The 19,707-nt window shown below is 34.9% G+C and overlaps 1 protein-coding gene across 1 annotated transcript in view; it reads left to right on the forward strand.

Annotated features, from left to right (window-relative positions):
• Window positions 1-903: 903 nt before the first annotated feature.
• The window catches only part of GPRIN3 (GPRIN family member 3), a 49,767-nt gene continuing 30,963 nt past the window's right edge, over window positions 904-19,707 (forward strand). The window contains exon 1 of the mRNA XM_074272990.1: window positions 904-1,446. The gene's annotated coding sequence lies outside the window, so the exon portion shown is untranslated. The remainder of the gene's footprint in view (window positions 1,447-19,707) is intronic.

Raw genomic sequence — 19,707 nt, forward strand, 5'->3', positions numbered from 1 at the left:
AGGTGCCCTTCCGTTGTCTCCAAAGAGACACCTGTGTCCTATAATCTCATTAATTAGGGGCACTCATCAAATTACCTCCCTGATAAAACTCATTTATCTGTCAAATATTAAAAGAAATAAGAAATACGTGCATGGTGTTTTATTATTTTTTTTCCTAAAAGACAGTTGCGTAGTGATTTGTCTCCAAGAAATCTTGTAGCAGTCTTAACTTCGAAGATATTATTTATGCAAAAAACAACAACAGGTTATACTTAAAATCAGAAAATACACTGCTCATCCAGATTTGCAGACGTCTAGATTTTGCAGCCACCCTTTCATAAAGGAATGATTATGATATTGTTATCAAAGCCACCTAAGCTCACATTCTAGCGGAGGTGAGTAATAATTCGCATTTATACAATTCGTTCAACTGATTCCTCACAACAACCTTGTGAGAACTTGATCCTAATTTTACAGATGAGGGAACCGAAGCTCAGGGCGGTTAGCAGCGACTTTCCTGTCTCTGTGGGACTCCAGGTCCAGCACTGTTCCCCTCAACCTGCCGCCTTTCGAGTGGCCGTGCACAGGGCGTTGTGAGAAGTATCCTGCTAGCAGCAATCGAATCCCAGACATGGAGCCTGGAGACAGGAGGGAGAAAAGGACGGAATGCCTGCTGAGGCTGTCTGCCTCCTTTGTCCCCTTCCTGAACCTCTCTCCACGCTTTCAATGGGTGTCACAGGTCCTTGCTTACACATAGACCCGCTGCTATTTCCCCCGCGGTGAAATATCAAGAACCATTCCTGGGGAAAAAGAAAACGGAATAGTCTGGGGAAGGGTTTGGCGGGAAGGCGGAGCCTACCAGCTCGCCTGCCTCTACCTCCGAGGCCGGCCGATGTTCCAAATGCTTGTTGACTAGGCGAGTTCAACTGTAGGACAGAATGGAGGCTGGGGGGATGTGATAGGGGCAGAGTGACAAGGTTCCTGCCAGGTTGATCTGAAGGCGGGGCACGTGGAAAATCCACCTCTGCGTTAGTTGAGGGAAAGGCGGAGGAAGGAAAAAGGAGCTAGGAGCAGCCGCAGGCTCAACCCGGGTCATTTCAGTGTCTGCGAGCCAAGCTTTGGCAGCCCATGGGAAGCTCTCCCCACACACTCCCAAACCTGCAGCCGCGAGCGCTGAGCCTTGCTGCCATTGGAAGCAACGGCCCCTCTACAGGACACAAGAGGGCAGCTTCCCCAGATCCCGGGAAGCAGGTGACCTGTGGCTCTGCGGGATGCCTCCTCTCTTTTATTAATGGGGCTCACCCTCGGCTCCGCATTCTACCCTGTGATTTCTTGGAGATTGCCCCTTTTTCGTATTCTTCTCAACAGCCAAGGACAAGGAGGAGGAGGAGCTGCTGCTACCAGGTGATGAATTTCTCTGCAAGGTCACTGAGCTTTCAATCACCTGCCTAATTACTGGTTTTCAAGGTAAGAAAGAGGGAACGTTCCCTCCCTTTGTGCTCTTGGAGGATATTTGTATTTACACAGTGTGCACACCGGGTGTGCGTCTGTGTGTGTGTGTGTGTGTGTGTGTGTGTGTGCGTGCGTGTGTCTCTGTGTGTGTGTGCCCGCGTGCCTGTAAGGAGAGGTGTGTGTGTTAATGTGTTGCAGTGGTGGAAAAGCGCATTGACTAATTGGATCTTTTCCTGCCTTTAAAGCAAATTGCGGTTCTATTTTTCTCTGAGTCTGGGATTGTTGGAGGAAAGATTGTGAAATTGTTCTGTAGATAAACTTTGGAACCAAATAAAATCAGGGTGCCAAATACATGCAGTAAAGTGTCCCTTGAAGGTGGGTTTTTATAAAGCTTTTAAGAAAATTGTAAACCAAAAAATACAATGCCAGAGGCTGGGCCTAGGAAGAAAATCCTGGGAAAATCGAGACCTCATCAATGGACACCAAACAAATGAAAATAGACCCTCACACATTTATTACGATGATGAAGATTATCTTCATCATCATCATCATCATCATCATCATTATTATGAAACGGTTGCAAAAGGTTTTTAAAGGACTTCTGGGGTGATAGCTGAAAAGGTGTGAGCTTTTTGCTGTTCAAGGTTAGGGATATGAATTTCAAGAATTCATAAAGTGTATTGTAGAAGGGGAAAATACAAGTGCAGTGGGAGAAAGAAATAAAGCTCTGGATGGGGTTTTTGACTCCAGAGACAACCCATTCTCCATTTTTTCCCTAGCAAAATCCCTTTCCAGAATTGCAATATTACATTGTCATTTTTCAAAATATTTTTATAAGCATGCTAGCTAGCCCTTTTTCTTGTTTTTGTTTCAATGCTAAAATTTTGAGTCATGGTGAAACTTAAAGAAATTGAAGTGTTTAATTTACTAGAAAGGTTTTGAGAGACATGTAGAAAAAAAGCTGATTAGCTCCTAACTATGAAATATGCATAGCTTTATGAGCCTTTTTGTGGTCACTTCTATGTAGTTTATGCTTTTCACTATTTTGGGAATGGAGATACACCTATGAGTCAATGCAAAGAAAAAAACCTGTTTTTTTAAAAGGAATTACTTTTAAAATATTTTCAATCTGTATAAGATAGAAGTTTGTATTGTAAAGTATTACTTTCAGATCGACTGTACAAAATCAGTTTAGATGGCTGGGTGTGTGATTAGTTTATGTCTAACAAGGAGGATCAGAAATAAAAACAATTGAGGCTCCAATATATTATGTTGTATGAATGAGCTTAGGATAGAGGTATGAAACAGGTGGAATATATAGACTTTTTGTTTTGTTTTATTATTTAAAGGTAATATTTGGTAGGAGGAAAATACTTTCTAAGAAAGAATTGGATTTTGGCTTGACATTGCCTTTTATTCTGAAATTGTATGAAAACTAAACTGATGTACACATGTGGACTCTGTACAGTAAAGTGAAGTAAGTTTATTTAAAAAATTCAGGCTAAGCAAATCACTTATTTCAGTTATATATCAGAGTTTGGATTTAAAAATATTTCTAACAAACTCATAATATGTTGGGTTTTTAAAAGATTGTTTCATAATACTTCTGAGATTTTTGCCCCACAGTTTAGATTTGGATGTTTCAACAATGCATTTGATATATTTTAATGAAAGAAAAAAATTTTAGGTTCTACCATGAACTGTATGACTTCAGATCATTTAATTTTTCTGTGTCTGGACCAAAGAGACTGGTGTACCTTTATCTTATCACTAATTTTGTCCTATGAAAACTTGGTCTCTTATGACATGTTGCTCAAAAATAGCACATGTATGGGAACAAAGGTAGGAAAAAAATTAAAATTATGCTGACTAGGTCCACTGTAAATTTATGTTACATAACCTCCACTGGACTCTGACTATCACTAGACAATCCTTCTAGAATTTACTTATTAACTTATCCTATTCCTCACAACAGCTCTTCCAAACTTTTTCATTACTCCTTAAATTCTCAGAGTTTCCCCATCCCCCTAAATTGAGAAACTAACTTCATTTTATTGAAAAAAATGAGGACATTTGTTGAAGGGCATCTCTTCTCCTCTCCACCTCATTTCAAACAAATGCTTTCTGCTACTCTTTTCCTTCATTTCTATCTCAAAGATAATTCAAAGAAGCTTCATAGTTCTAAATTCTATGATGGGTATGTTTTGGGTTTTGTATCTCTCTAGATCTATTGGAGCTTCCTGTTAGAAAAATTACTGCCTGGGGGATAAATCAATTAAGTCTAGGTTAGGATAGATAATTTCAGTCCTAGGTTACATTAAAATTATATCCCTCTATATAAAGTCAAGCAAACCAAATTCTCTAATTAATTGAAGAGTAGGTGACTAACCTGGATAATCTTTTTTAAGTATATTATTGTCCTTTCATATATTTCATTTACAAGAGTGAGACCCATCACCCAATAGGTGGTTGGCCATGAGGTTCTGTACTCTTTGGTCTTGGAAGCCCACGAAACTAACACTGAGGTAGATGAATAACTCTGTCATCTTTCTATGTAATTTGGTCTCTTCGTCTGTAAAATGTCTCTTACCATAAAGAATGTTGTGAAAATAAATGTGAGAATGTGAAATCTGTGCTTTAAATAAATCCGTACCTCTTGGATTATGATTAATCTGCATGAGTTTACAAAGAAGAAGTGCTAAGGGAAAAATATGTTTCTAGCATTTAGCAATTGTTCAGTTTTCAATATCCAGAATCATGACAGCTGAATGAAAACAAATGAAAACTGAAGCTAACTCAGTGTAGTTCTATGCAAATTTCAAAAGAAAATTGAAAACTAAGACTGAGGGAAAATGTTTAGCATAGTGCAACAAGAATCATATTGATTATTGATCATTACATGTTTATTGAACACTATGCTGACTACTCTATCATAGAACTATGATGGAAGGAAGGAAGGAAGGAAGGAAGGAAGGAAGGAAGGAAGGAAGGAAGGGAGGGAGGGAGGGAGGGAGGGAGGGAGGAAGGAAGGGGAAGAAGGAGGAAGGAAGGAAGGAAGAAGGGAAGGAAGGAAGGAAGGAAGAAGGGAAGGAAGGAAGGAAGGAAAGAGGAAGAAAGGAAGGAAGGAAGGAGGGAAGGAAGGAAGGAGGGAGGGAGGAGAGAGGGAGAGAAGGAGGGAGAAAGAGAAAAAAGAAAAAGAGAAAGAAAGACAGATGGGAATATCATGACAGTCATGCTAGATTTTTACAGAATAGATTTCAAAGGGTTCAGAAGAAGTATATGGGTAAGATCATTAGGAAGGAGGAACTAGGTTCATCTGACTACTTACCTTGCATTTCATGCTCTGTCTCCACCTTCTGCTGAAAAAAGATACTTTTCACTTAATGATTAACAAACTTCCATTAACAAACCCATCAGTCATATTCCAAACTGTTTTCTATCTCCCACTCCCCAATTCTTTATTCCTATCCCCCTCAACTCACCCATCCAAAAATCCCAACCAGATGCTACCCCTTCCTTCCACTGTACCCTATGGAATGCAACAAAAACCTTGCTTTCAGTTTTTTTCTCATCCTCTCATCTTGTGGCTGTCATTGAGACGTCACTTCTCCTTAATAGTACTGTCTCTCTGGCCATTCTTTTCATCACTAATTATACTTTCACTTGTTTTTCCCAGTTTACTAGTCAAGGAGGAGGAGTTAGGATCCTCCTTGCTTCTTCATTGTTACTCTTTCTTTACCCCTATCATTCAATAATATCCCCTTTGAGATTTTTATGATACACATGTATTACTCAATGAAAATCTTGGTAAGTATTGTCCACAGACTTCCAGACAGATCTCTTCCTTTCTTAATAAGTTTAGTACCTGATTTACAATTTTTCTCTCCTTCCTAATTCCTTTCTTCATAAGTAGGAAACCCCAACATACTCCTTTAAATAAACTCTTAAAAACCCTAACCTCACAGTTTCTCAATTTACTCATTTCCCATGACCTACTCCTCCACCCCATCACAATCACATGCAGAAATGATCATATTTTTTTTATTTCAGATGTCACCCACAAATGTACCATCTCCATATTTAAGAACTCTGAAAATCCCTTATCTAAACAATCTTTCTACCACTTCCTCTTTCCCATACCAAACCTTACTCTTACACCACACTATAACCCCAATCCTTTGACCTCTAAATGATCTCTTGGACCATCATCCCTGCACTAGTCATTCCTTGTTCTTTGCATTTTTGACCCCTTAGTGAATAATTCAGTTCTATACTGTCTTCTTCTGTTGCCCCTTTATTTTATTACTGTTTGTGCCCTATCAAACATTACCCTTTGCTTCTTTAATATGTTACTGAGCAGCATGTGTGTAGGAGCAAAGGTAGGAAAAAAAATCATAAAATCTTGCTGATTGAGTCCACTATAAATTCATGTTACATAATCTGATTTGGGCTCTCATTCTTGCTAGACAATCCTTCTATAATTTACTTACCACTTTCACTTTTCAATTTCAACTTCAACACTTCACAGCTCTTCCAAACTTTTTCATTCCTTCTCCTTCCCCCACCTTCTAAGCTGAAAAACTTATTTCATTTTCATGAAAAAAAAATTAAGACCATTTGCTAAGGACCTTTTTTATCCCTGCTACCTAATTTCAGATAATGCCTTCTGGCACTATATCATTCTTCATCTCTGTCTCAAATGAAGAAATGGCTCTAGCTCTTCGGACAGCAAACTTCTTGACTTGTACAAGAGACCGCATTATGTCATTTCTCCTCCATCAGATTGTCCCCTCTCCATTCTCTCACTTATCTTCAATCTCTCTGTGTCTGTTGAGAACCTTCCACACTCACTGCAGACAAACAACTTATCTCTCTGTTTAAAAAAAAAAAAAAAAAAAACTTCATCCTTTCATCCCCACTAAGTGTTGTCCAATTTGTCTCCTGATCCAAAGATCAGGATAAACTCCTTGAGAAAGTTCTCTATAAGTGCTTCTGCTCCTCTTCTCATTCTCTCCTTAACTATTTACAATTTGGTCTCTGATCTCATCATTCAGCAAAACAGCTTTCTTCAAAGTTACCAATGATCTCTTAATTGCTAAATCTAATGATCGTTTCTCAATCCCATTCTTCATCACCTCTCTGCAGCCTTTGACATTGTCAATTATCCTCTTCTCCTTAGTATTTTATTTTCTCTAGGTTGGGGGACACTATTCTCTCCTGATTCTCCCTCTATCTAACTTTTTTCTCAGGCTCCTTTCCTGCATTCTCCCTCTATATTTATGATCTTATTAACTACCATGGATAAATCATCATCCCTATATTGATCATTCTCATATCGATTTATTCCTCCTTAACCTTTGTAATCTCACATTTCAAACTGACTTTCAAACATCTTGAACTGTATGTCTACTATTTCACTACTACATTTCAAAATCAATGTATCCAAAATTACACTTATTAACTTTCCTTATAAACTCTCTCCTCTTCCGTACTTTACTGTCATTGTTGAAGGTACAACATACTGCCACCATCCTGATACAGACTCTCATTTCCTCCTGCCTGTTCTATTGCAATGGCCTGGTGGTTGATTGGTCTTCCTGCTACAAGTCTCTCCCTATTCCGTCCATTCTCCAGCTGCCAGAGATTTTTCCTAAATAGAAAATCTGACTATATCATTTCCCCATTCAGTAAACTCCAATGGCACAATATCATCTCCGGATCAACTATAAAATCTTCTACTCAGCATTGAAGGCCTTTTCATCACTTAATCCCCATATCTTTTTCTGGTCTTCTTACATCTTATATTCCTTCTTGCACTCTGATTCAGTGACACAGACTTCCTTGCTATTCCACACACATGTTACTCCATCTCTTAGCCCAAGGCATTTTTATGGCTATCCTCTATGTGTGGAATGCTCTTCATCCTCATCTCCTTCTCCTCATTTCTCTTGCTTCATTCAAGCCCAAGCTAAAATACTACCTTCTACAGAAAGTCTTTTCTAATCCATCTTAATTCCAATTCATCATTTATTTTCTTTTTATTACATATACATACATACAGATATATACATTTATCTCCCTCATGAGATTGTGATATTTTTGAACTAGACACAGTTTTTTGCTTTTCTTTATAACCCTATGTCTTAGAACAGTGCTTAGCATAGAACAAAAACTTAATAAATGTTAATCGACTGACTAAAAATGATGGCAACCTTTGAGAGGAAATGGCTACCACATCTTAGCATTTGTGATAAGGAAAGGAAACCTAGGAATATTTTTTTTAATTATATATATATATATTTTTTTTTTATAATATTATCCCTTGTATTCATTTTTCCAAATTACCCCCCCTCCCTCTATTCCCTCCCCCCGATGACAGGCAATCCCATACATTTTACATGTGTTACAATATAGTCTAGGTACAATACATGTGTGTGAATATCATTTTCTTGTTACACAATAAACATTAGAATCCGAAGGTACATGCAACCTGGGCAGACAGATATTAGTGCTAACAATTTACATTCACTTCCCAGTGGGAAACCTAGGAATATTAAGATATGTAGCCTAAATTTGAAAAACATACATACATGCCACATTTCAAAGTAATCAGAGAAAAGATAGGTATTATTCTTTGGCCTAAAATTCTAAAAGGGACAAAAGGAAACAATATAGAGGGATAGAAAGTTTACAAGAATTAAATCAGAATACAGTAAGAGAAACAATTGCAATGAAGAAATGTCTAACGAAACTCATGTGGCTGCTCATGGAACTTCCCAAACCAGTTAGATGTTTAAAGGAAATGTGCACAAGATGGAAACAAGGAATCGTAAAAGAGGAAGAATGCCTTGATTCTATAAGAAGAGTGCCAGGAAACTGAAGTTAATGAAAAAGTTATGCTACTCAAAAAATTAATTATATTAGAAAAAAAAGAGGAGAATCCCCCAAAAGCTTATTGCTTAAGGTAGTTGGAAAGATAATTGATACTAGAAAGAAGACAGGGCTATTTTATTTCACTTCTGTTTCCTTTGCCCAAAGAACATGATCTCTGGACTGGAATAACAGAAAAAAATGACTAATAGGGAATTGATACCCAAGATAAATAAGGAAATAGTGAGAGAGTACTTAGTTGCCCTGATTAAGTTCAAGTCACCTGATCCAAATGAAATATGTTGGCGATACAGAAAGAACTGATAAATGTTTACCATTGTTAGTGATCTTAGAAACATAGTGGAGAACAGATAGCCTACAGAACTGTAGCAAATGTTGACCCTAGTTTCATAAAAGGGAAGAGTATAGTGGTTGCAAGATTAACTTTGATTAGATTCAAAATTTAATTCTAAAATTAAAGTTCTAGAATATTTAAAGGGATTATTTGTAGTTATATGGATAACAAAACAGTGACTAGGAGTTTGCTAGAGAGTTCATCCTCTTCTCTTTTTTTTTTCAACAGAGTTCTACACTAGGGAATGTGGTAGCTACCATTTACCTACATTTTATTTTTAATCTTTAATCCATTAGTATATAATTTAATAATTTATCTTTAATGCTTCGAAGTTTACAAAGTACTTAACCTAACTTTTAACTTAATAGATATTGTATTTAATTCTTGAAACCACTCTGTAAAGTAGGTAGTATCTCTATAAATAAGGGAAGTCAGGTTAAATGACTTGATTATAGTTGTATGGTTCATGATATATATTAATTATGTAATTTACAATTCTGACAGTAGACTGAAGTTTAATAATGTCTTCAAGAACCAACCGGTATCAATATATAGTGCATATATTTATGCCAAAGAAAATAGAGGTAATTGGGTAAAACGGTTTTTTTTTCAAAGTCATTTTTACATCAATCGACATGCCTTGGGTTAAGTCATATTTCGATCCTATGGCCTTATTGTAATTTACAGTCTGTTAATTTAAGCCCTCTCTAAGGTCTTTTAGATAGCTTCAAAACTCAATTACCTTCAAAGAAGCCTCCAGGGATTGATTTTGGGAGATTCAGAAAGAGATTTTCTCATCAGATAAGGACAAATTCATGATGAAGGGAATATGTGTCATTCTCTGTTCTCTGAGATCTCATGTGCTTTTCCATTACTCAACTTCCTTTTATAAAATCTTAATTCACATCATTATAATGATTGTCTTGATTCTGCTTATTCCACTCTCCATCAGTTCATAGAACAGAGTTGCTGTATTCTTCTGGGTTCTTTATATTAGTCATGTCTTACTGTACAGTAAGGTTACATTATGTTCATATATCTATGGGTTTTTTTAAACCATTCTCTGAATGTGTCTCTACTTTGTTTCTTTGTTACCAAAGAGTATACAGCCATGACCTCAATCAACCCCATCAATAAACATATGTATTATATCATAAACATTTGTTATCATCTTTTATTTTTCTAGGGTGTATGATCAGTAATACAATTACTGGATAAAGAAGAAAAGTATAAACAGCTTAGCCATTTTTCTTCCAAAATTCTCTATGGATAGCAATAATGGTTGGGCTACTTCACAATTCTATCAGCAGTGTGTTGGTATATCTATCTTCTCACAGCCTTTCCAAAGTTTTATATTTTGTTGTTGTTGTTTCTAATTTGCATTGTCTAAAATGAAATCTCAAAATTGTTTTGATTTTCATTTCTCAGTTGATTATCTTTGGTCTATTCAGGTAGGTATCCTGGAACTATATATTTCTGCTAAAAACTGCTGTTTACAGATGATTTTTGTTCAATGAAGGGTTGCCTTAAATGACCATTGAATTCTCTCTCTCTCTTTTTAAAGAAATAGTCAGCATTAAATGAGTTATATGGGTCCCACAAGCTAGTACATGCCTGAGTCTGAATTTGAACTCTGGTCTTCCTGAGTCTACATCCAACACTCCATCCATTGCACCATCTGGCTGTCCCAAATTATCTTTTAACTTTGAATTTCTGGGATTTTGAATATCAGAATTGCCTTAATAACTTAATAAATAGAACAAGGATTAAAAATGTAACTCTATTTCCCTTTCAGACTTATGCCATGTAAATACAGAACTTGAGAAAAAAAACAAAATAATAATCAACAAGAATATTTTAAGACCCTACTTTCTATCAAGTACCATTAAGCATTGGGGTTACGAAGACCAAAAGGAAGCAACTTTTTCCCTCAGGGAACTTACATTCTTTCAGGGAAGACAAGTACATATACATATATATGCACATGTTTTCTTTGTATGTGCATATATATGTATACATACAAAAATATGTACAAGGAAAGACCACAGTTAGGAAGTGTTATGTGAGCAAAATTTATAATGAAATTGAGAAAATGAAGAAGGATATCATTCCACATATTTACCTGGATAAAGGCAGAGAGATGGGAGTTAGAGTGTCATATGTGAACAACTGAAACAAGACTAGTTTGGTGGGAGAATGCATGCCAAGGAATCATGGAAACTGAAAAGAGAAATTGGAGTTGTATTGTAAAGCACTTTAAATGCCAAGCACAGTGTGTAATTGATCCTAAAGATGGAGGGTAGGGAAAGAGTTTATTTAGTAATATTGTCTAATTTGTGTTTTAAGAATATCACCTTGGTAGCTCTATGTAGTTGGGATAGAGAAGGGAAAGATGGGAGGCAAGGATATCAGTTAAGAACTTATTGTAAAATCATATGAGAAGTTTTGATTTAATAAGCTGGACATTTCAGATGTGACTTTCTTAGCACCAAAGTACGAGGAATAGTTTTATTAAATCACTCACAATTTCTCTACTTGCCTGCTGCTTCATCCCTCCGCAGACATACACTTAATTGCTTTGCCACCCCCACTCTTATATTACCTCCCACTTATATTCTAAAAACATCCTCTCATCTAATTATTCATTCCAGAACATCTTTGATACTTCACCATAGTTCTGAGATGACATGGAGGGCTGAGAACAGTATCAATTAGAAGATTAAATATGTTGTCTATTTACACAGTCAGTGGGATCTTCTTTTCAAAGTGTTTATGTCTCTGAGTTCAAGATTTAGGTATATTCCATCATAATAAGTATATATGTTTACTGCCAGGGAAAGAAAATTAGACATTACCTTTTTGAAATCATTTTTACTTTAACTTATATTAAAAGTATTATGATAAATTCATAAGTATCAGCAAAAAATCAACATATAAACTAAGAAAATCACAGAAATATACATGGTATATTTTTAAAAACAAATAAGTCTTGGACCTAAAAGAATTTGTATTCTCTGTGGATAGGTAAAACATGTATATATGTGTATACAAAACATATAAAAGTTGATAAACTTTTGTTGGTAACATAGAAATGCTAATAATTTATATGCATTTATTTTATATCCCACAACTCTCCTAATTATTCATTGTTTCAACTAGTTTTTAAGTTGGCTTAAACTAGGCTTCTCTGAGCTTACTATTATATTGTCTGCAAAGAGTGATCATTTTGTTTCCTTGTTGCCTATTTATTTATATACATTTTATTTCTCTTTCTTGTTTTGTTGCTTTAGCTGGCAATTCTAATATAATAATGAATAATAGAGGTAATAATAAACATCTTTGTTTTATTGCTGATCTTAATAGAAAGGCCGATCCCCATGTTTGCTCTTGGTTTAAGATAAATACATAATTTAAAAAATATATCTATTTTTATTTGTTTTCTAGTATTTTTAGTAGAAATGGGCATTATATTTCATCAAATGTTCTTTCTGCATCTATTAATTATACATTTTGGGGTTTTTGTTATGGATTTTATCAATTATATTAGTGTGTGGTTTTAGCGATATGTTGCTATAATTTCCTCACTACTGTTTTATTTATTTATTTGTTTGTTTGTTTTGCATCTATAGTTATTAGGGAAAGTGGCTTGTAGTTTTCTTTCTCTCTTTTTTCTCTTGTTGCTTTAGATATCAAAATCATATTTGGGGTTAATTATTCCTCAACTGTTTGTTAGAATTCATTTGTAAATTCATCTGATTCCGGGAATTTTTTTTTTTCTTTAGAGAGCTCCTTGAGGGCTTGTTCATTTTATTTTCAAGGTTATTTAAGTATTCTATTTCCTCTTCTGTTAATCTGAGCAGTTTCTATTTCTGTAAATATTTATTCATTTAACTTAAGTTGTTAGTTTTACTGACATAATCCAGCAAAATAGCTCCCAACAATTGCTTTGATTTCATTTTGGATATTGGTAATTTAGTTTTCTTCTTTCTTGTTTTAATTAAATTAACCAGTGGTTTATCTATTTTATTGTTCTTTTCATAAAACCAGTTCTTAATTTTATTTATTATTTCAATGCTTTAACTTTATCAATCTCTCCTTTTGTTTTCAAAATTTCCTTTTTTGGTGTTTTAATTAGGAATTTTAAATTTAATTTTAAATTTATAGGCTTTTCAGTGACTTGTTTTTCCCTGTAAAGATAGGATCAATTTTTTTCTGAATCTTACCAAATCTTTACTGAACTCATTGAAAAAGGCACTGTCTCAAGTTTTCTGTTTGCTTTTCCAGTGCTTACTTTAGCACAGTTTTTGGTACATGGAAGGGTTTATTAATGCTTTTATCCCCATTCATTCATATATTTATTCATTCATTTTTCTTGCTCCTTAGTGAAACCGATCTACAGGAAGCACAGATTATTGCCAGACAATATTCCAAAGCTATCTAGCATATTAGAACATGACAATTAAGAACATATTAAGAACATATAAAAGCAAATACTGAAGTTGAGACTGCCATGACAGTTTTAATTTACTTTTAATTGGTATGAATAAAGCTCTAAGTTTGGTTGTTAAAATGAAATATGAGCAAATCTGCAGAATATGTAGACATTAAAATAGTCATGAAAGACATAATTTTCATTTTTAGATATTTTTCACTCAAAATGGATTTAAACTAATGGGTCATCAGAGCAGTGGGTCAAAGTCTTTATTAATGAGGTTGGTATTTATAGATCTAATCCCCACATGTATCTCTTAGCTTCTTTTGTTTTAGAGTCACAAATGGATTTGGCAAAAATGCAGTCACTTAAAAACTATAATATTTATTTCAAGCAGAAATAAGATAGGATGATTGGTATGCAGCAAATCTACTTCTTGCTACAAAAACAGCTTAAAATGTTGTCTTCATGGCAAGTCATTATATAAGCTTTAATAGGTTTTCTCATTGTGAGATTAAGAAAGATATTACCTGTGGAACAACTTTCTGGTGGTGGTCTATCCATGTAAATACACTGGTCCTTGGATAAAAATATATTCCTTATTCTAAGGCACTGTTTTGGAGTCTTTCTATTAGGAACATCCTTAGGAGTTTGCTTCTTCTTTTACAGTCTTCAAGAATCCAAACTTTTTTTTTTTTTTTCCGGTGAATTCAAACATTCTGATATAGCCAATTATTTTCCTTTAGTCTTTGTTCAAATTTGTGATTAATTAGATTAAGGAAATCCTAATTTGGAAACTCCCTCTAATCAAAACAGATCAGCAAATACTCTGCATTTTTAGGCTTAGAGAGTTGTGTTGGAGTAATGAGAAGAAATGTGAAGTAAATTGACCATCTTGTTCTTGCCACTGTCAGAGGACTCAAATTCAAACTTTCTTAGTCTTAAGAATGGTCCTATGACTATATGGTACCTTTTCTAACTTACTTATCAATATTAAAATATCAGTTATAAAGTAATTTTAAAATAACAGTTATGTGTAAGTCCATTTCTTCATCATAACCACCAAAAATCATTTACTAAATGCCCACATTGCATACTAAAGTTGTATGTACATAGAAAAATACTGAATATTGAAAAGGATTATCTTCAGCAATTCTGGCTTTAATGGCTGCTTAAATAAAGACAGGCGGGCAATTCCTATACACCTACTCAAGTAAAAACCTCAAAATAGCAGCTTACTGAATAATAATGGAGAAACCTACTGAGAATATATACAGTATGCTACTCTATTCATTCCAGAACTACAAAAAAGTCAGCCAGCAATCCACAGGCAATAGGAAAGAACAAAAAATCCAGTACCAAAACAGTAAAAAAACAAGAGAAGCCTCTTGCCATGATTGGAGATAGAAAAGAAACACCTATAGTCTGTAAGAATATCAAATGTGAAGGACAAAAAAATTAATGGAAATGTAGCAGAATTGTTTGGAAAATCTCACTGTGGACCTTGACCTCAAGTTGAAGTATCTGAAACCAGTCTAGGCATGGTAGCCCTAAAAGCAGGAGACTGAAATCCCAGGTGCCCCTTGGTCTGCAACAGCATGTTTTTAGATGGCAATGAAGATGCAGCATTCTAAACCTTCAAGATTAAAGGATGCCTAAAAACCTAGTCCCTTCCTTAGTTTAGACATAGTCTAAAGTTTAGATGTCAGAAACAGGTGAGACTAAGCAGTACTGAACACCTCTTCCAAAAGCACTGAGCCCAGGGACAAAGCCCCAGTTCATGATTGTGGCTGGAAATATGAGTAAATTGGGGAATATATTGACTATTACAAAGAATTTATTATAGATGAAGAGATACCCTCAAACGCAACCTAGAAGACGAGAACAACTGTACAACAGTTGTAAACAACATTCAAACAGAATTTTTCACAAGCACAACAAGAAATTCTGAAATAAATGAAGGGAAATATTAAGAAATTAAATGCAAGGAGAATGGATAGTTTGGAATAACAAATGATAAACCATACCACTGAAAATTAAAATAAACCCCCCAAAACCAATGATCTAAAAAGAAAACAAGAAATATCAGAACAAAATAAAAATATACAAAAGCAGAAAATTGATCACCAACATGTAAAACAGGTAAAGAGAAGACAATTGAAGAATAATCAGACTATGCAAACAAGCTTGGTACTATCTAAAATATTCTCTTGCTTCTGCTTACTTCCCTTTGCATCATTTTTAAAATATGAAATAGGTGAACTACCAATGGGAACCCCCAGAACATGAGCAGAGCACTACTCTTTCTGCTCCTGTCAGTCAGATAGAAAAGTTCAGGAAATTTGCTTCCATAAAGGCATAATATTCATTTCCCAGGTATGCCTCACTTAAAGCACATGGCTGTGCGTTGCTCCCATTGCTGTTGGGTCTATTTTTTTCCTGACTTAAGAGAAGGATTTTTGAAGATGGATTCAAATGCAATTCTATAAGCTTTAAAAGGTCAGGACAACAACCAGAGAGCCAAGAATAAAATTCCAGATCAGAATTTGTAGAGAGCAAAATCCTGAAGAGTGACTGGGATTCAACCCAGCTGTGAGTTGATCTCACAATCAAAACACTGAATCTTATAAGAGGGAAAGCTACATTCAACCATTATGTCACATTCAGAAGTGTGATAATCTTGATGGGAAAAGTGCTTTGAAGAAATTAAGTATGAGCCCACTTTACCAAGAAATTGAGGTGGTAGAGGGCAAAATGTGTCCTTGGAAATTGGGGGAATAGTTTATAACTTCTATTTTTACTACACCTTAATAAATATCTCTTGTAAAAACGAATTAAATTGCTGAGTGAGACTGATGAGTTAATGACTAGAGACTATCCATGCATCCAGTGGAGATACAAGGTAAAAGTGGCAAGATATATTGAGGAAGCCACCAGAATGGTGGCAAAACTGAAAATATCAAAATCCTATTCATCCAGAATCCTGAAAAAAGCAGTATTTAGCTTTGACTTTAGATCTAGAAATAGACAAGTCTCTTTTGGCACTTGCAAGAGGGACTTTCCAAGAAGGCCAGAACTCATTGGACCTCTTTGAATAAAGAGGTGAGAGCACAATAACAATATTCCTCTATGCAAAATAAGAAGTTTACAGGGACTAGGGAGAAGATGCAAGTAGAAGCCAGGGATGCATATTTATAAAGGTCAAGATTGTATGAGATACTTTGGTAAATTATGTTATATGGGTACTGATCTTGGCCAAGAATAACACAGAATAACAAAGATTGTTTTTTCAGAAAGCACTGGAAGGCAAGATAACTGTATAAATATGTATACATATAATGGATTTAACATACACTTTAACATATTTAACATGTATTTGGATTACCTGCCATCTAGGGGAGGGGGTGGGGGAAAGGAGGGGAAAAGTTGGAATAGAAGGTTTTGCAAGGGTCAATGTTGAAAAATTACCTCTTTGTATCTTTGTCTTTCTTTCTCTGTCTCTCTGTATTCTTCAGAACAAAGCAGCTAGGTGATGTTGTAGATAGAGTGTCATTAGGCCTGGGGTCAGGAAGACTCATATCTTGAGTTCAAATCTGTCCTCAGACACTTATAATCTGTGTAACTCTAAGGTATTTAAAAAAACCTCAAGAAAAATAAAGAGACAGACAGAAAGAGAGGAGGACACACAGAGAGAGATAGAAAGGGAGACAGAGAGAGAGGAGAGAGGGAGAGAAGAGAGAGAATGAGACAGAGGGGAGAGAGAGAGAGAGAGAGAGAGAGAGAGAGAGAGAGAGAGAGAGAGAGAGAGAGAGAGAGAGAGAGAGAGAATATAGTTGAATCTGTTTTCAGATACATTCATTTTTTTCTTCTCTGGATATTGGATAGGATCTTTCAACATAAGTCCTTCAGAGTAGTTATGAATCAGACTATTGAGTTAACAATTTAACTCAAAGACCAGAGCTATATCACCCAAACCAGAGTAATAACTAGCAAAACATGATCGAGGGTGAAATTGTTAGCTATATTTGTAATATATGTCATTTTAAAGTAATCTAAAAAATTCTTCATTAGTTGGTTTGAGGAGTAAGTCTTCCCATACTATGATGGACTTAAGAGAATTCTCTAGGAGAGGAATGGAGAAAATGTTTTCTTATTGTTTCCTGGGCTCCATTCTGAACACAAGGAAGAGAAGGGTTTCTGTCAGAAACAAAATCTTGACTTTTTTTGAGGGATAAATTTTCAACAAGAAGTTCTTATTTGTCTCAGGTTCTTCATCTGTAAAATGATTTGGAGAAGGAAATGACAAACCATTTTAGTATCTTTGCCAAGAAAACATAGATCTCTCACTCTAACTTAAAAAAAAAACAAACCTCAGAAGGTAGAATTTACCTTCTTCTTTGAATGAAAGAATGAAAATGCTTAATTAACTCCTAACTCATTTGAAAATCCAGTACCAGGTATATACACCATTTATGAGAATTCCTTCATCATTTGTATTTGTTTTTGATTTTGGCTATCTGTCTGAAATGTTTTTAAACAGCTCTTTCTTAAAAATCAGTATTCACATATGCTTAAAAGGCATTGGTTTTCAAAAGGCAAGGTTCTTGCCAGTATTCAGTGTGACTTGAGTAGCAGAATTAATTCTATAAATTGAAGGTACTAGGGGTATAATAACAACAGCTGACATTTATAGTTTGCAGATCTCCACATTGTCTCAGTTGACCCTCACATTACATAGATAAAGTGAAAGATGTGAGGTAGATGCTGTGGATGTCATTGTCTCCTTTCTATAGATAAGAAGATCCAAACTCAGAAAAATGATTTTTTTCTGAGGGCCTGCTCTTGAAAGTAAGTGTTGGATGCAAAATTCGACCTCTGTCTTCCTAATTGAACATTGCTGCTTTTCCACTATGTGTTCTGCTTTCCTTCTTTAGAATATGCGTTGAACATTTGCTCTTTTGAAAAGAATGTATAGTTTGATATAGGTTTTGTAAGAATATAATCCTGTTCTCTGATCGCTCTATATTATTGTCCTTTGTTGTTTTATAAAAATCATATGGATCCCCTTCATGTAAAAAAAAGGTATCCAAAGAAAGTTAAGGTTTTGTAAGTATCGTGAGATGAATGTGAAATCACAACTACGATTATGTGATAAAAGTCAAATAGACCCAAAAGAATTTGTAGGAGATAACAAATTATATCTCTCTCTCTATATGTATATTAATCTTGTTTTAATTATAACTTTGAAGTCATTTAATGCTTAGTAGTTTGACCTAATGTCTGGATCATTGAGCCTGGAGGAAAAATTCCTTGGATTTTGCTAGTCTTTAAACATTAATTTGGTCAGTATTTCTAATCGGATGCCTTTCCAGGTATCTAATAATTGTGCCAAAGGGAATATTCTAGTTGTGATCATAACTTATACTCTAGTTAGCCATCATGAAGATTTCTGAAATTTGAGGGGAACAATTACAAGGGAGCCTTCTTTGCTATCTGAAAAAATTAAGAACTTATACTAGATCAATCAATCATTTTTAAGGACCTACCATCTTATATACAATGCAGATAAAAATGCAAAAATGAAATGATTACCATTCTTAAAGAGTTTATCTTCTACTGGATGGTTATATGTAAATAAATGCAGAATTTATGCAAAATGAATATATGTTGAAAAGTGGGTGGGGAATAGAAAGCATATATTAACAGTCAAGGAGACCAAGGACACTTTGAAGAAAGTGACCCTTAGCTAAACCTTGAAGGAAAATAGGAAGTTCTAAGAGGGATAGTTAAAGAGGAAAATTATTGATCTCAGGTATGGGAGATAACTTGTAAAAAAGGCCTAGAGGTGAGAAATGTAATGTCATGATAAAACAACAAGGTTGTAATGTTAAATCAGACCAAAAAATTAGGCTGGAAAAAATAGTGAAGAGCTTTAAAATGCCAAATAGTTTGTATTCTATCTTAAAAGCAATGGGAAACCACTGGAGTTTCTTCAGCATAGGAATGACTGTCATATGTGTGCTTTAAAAATATTAATCTGATGGATGTGGCCATTTTCAACAATGAGATGAACTAAATCAGTTCCAAAAGAGCAGTAATGAACTGAACCAGCTACACCCAGTGAAAGAATTCTGGGAGATGACTATGAACCATTACATAAAATTCCCAATCCCTCTATTTTTGTGTGCCTGCATTTTGGATTTCCTTCACAGGCTAATTGTATACTATTTCAAAGTCCAATTCTTTTTGTACAGCCAAACAACTGTTTGGACATGTATACATATATTGTATTTAATTTATACTTTAACATATTTAACATGTATTAGTCAACCTGCCATCTTGGGGGAGGGAAAGAAGGGGAAAATTAGAACAAAAGGTTTGGCAATTGCCAATGTTGTAAAATTACCCATGCAAATATCTGGTAAATAAAAACTATTATCAAAAAATAAAATATTAATCTGGAAGTTTTGTAGGTCATAATTTAATGGAGGAGAGAAGAAGGGAAGGGGAAAGAGTAAGATTTATTAAGAATCTACTGTTTTCCATATACTGTTCACATTGTACTTTACAGGTATTTTATAAATATTAACTTAAGTGACTTGCTCAAGGTCATATTGAC

This window comes from Sminthopsis crassicaudata, chromosome 6, assembly GCF_048593235.1.
Source record: "Sminthopsis crassicaudata isolate SCR6 chromosome 6, ASM4859323v1, whole genome shotgun sequence".
In the NCBI taxonomy this organism is placed as follows: Eukaryota; Metazoa; Chordata; class Mammalia; order Dasyuromorphia; family Dasyuridae; genus Sminthopsis; species Sminthopsis crassicaudata.